This window comes from Orycteropus afer, unplaced genomic scaffold (assembly GCF_000298275.1).
Source record: "Orycteropus afer afer isolate SDZICR_OR568_19922 unplaced genomic scaffold, OryAfe1.0 scaffold00385, whole genome shotgun sequence".
NCBI lineage: Eukaryota > Metazoa > Chordata > Mammalia > Tubulidentata > Orycteropodidae > Orycteropus > Orycteropus afer.
In genome coordinates, this window is record NW_006921972.1 from 2909595 (window position 1) to 2911033 (window position 1439).

The window sequence follows — 1439 nt, forward strand, 5'->3', positions numbered from 1 at the left end:
TTCCTCCCTGGAATATTTTTAAAAAATCCATTTCCAGCTGAAAGAGGTTGGCAGGAGAAATATCAAGTGTGAAACAGGGTGTGTATGACAAGTGGGGTCAGGTGCAGGTGCACATGGACATTCTCCCCCTGTAGTCTGCAAGATGCTTCTCCTTGCAACCCTAATATGTGGAGGGGAGAACTGAACAGGTTCTGCCCTCTGTCAGCTGTAGCTCTGTGAGCTTAAGGTGCTTAGAAGACAAGGGCAAGGTCTCCTAGGGGGATATAATTGTGTAGTTGAGGACTCTTGGGACACTGAAGGGCTTATATCTAGTCTCTGAATTTTTCTTAAAAATGTGTTGTGTTTAGTGTGTGTAAAAACAAACTGTAATGTGCTATAAAAATTCTGATCATAGTAAAGATGGTGAATAACCCAATCCTTGAGACAAGGGCGTTAAGAGAACTTTTTCTACCTACCAGAGCTCCTGGCTATACATCTGCTGGTAACGGGCCCTTAGAAGTGTGTATTGATAGAACAATGGCATAGTGGTTGAGTTTTGTCTTTCTCATCAGAATACACAGTTTTAGGATCAAGGGCTCTTGTTCACCTCTCTGTGTAAACAAGTAGACAACACTCAGTGAGGATCCTTTGAGAAAATGAAGAAATGATTGGCCAAGAATCCCAGCAATAGCATAGAGTCCAAAGAGAAAAACAAACCAACTGAAACCAGTTGGCATCCAGTTGGCTCCAGCTCATGTCAACCCCATGTGTTACAGAGTAAACTGAGGCCCACAGGGTTTCCTTGTCTATAATCATTTGGGAAACAGACCACCAGGCCTGTCTTCCATGGTGCCACTGGGTGGGTTTACACCACCAACCTTTCCGTTAGGAGTCAACTGCCACCCAGGGACCTTGAGTCCAGTGAGAAAGATGGCTGCTTTCTTGCTGGGCAGAAATTCCCTGAAATGCGGGACTGCCTTGGAACAGCATTTTCTCCACTTTGCTGATGCTTGATGCAACAGGCAAGAGGATTCCAACCTGACTTTTCCTAAAGTTTTGTGCTGCATCCAAGAGAACAGTAAAGTTGAGCTCTTCGCCTTCCGTTGATCCTAAGTACAGCTTCCCACCATTCGTTCAGCCCTTACTTATATCTGTTTGTGTGATCTCCACAGTTTTCTTCATGCTCCACCCATTATCTCCAGAGTCAGGTGAGACCAGCTACATTCATCCTTTTGTCCAGAGGTGTGACCAGCCCTCCTGGAACTTCAAACAGCAGCAATATGGCTTCTAGGACCTATTAATTATGTGCACCTTCCAGGATGCCTCCAGCACTAGGGAAAGTCCCAACTTCTCCTATTGTCCATCATCATGCTGAGGTTTATCACCATAACCTTCTTATGCTGTTGTTAGTTACTATCAAGTCATTGCCAACTTATGACAACCTTATGTATAGTAGAAAC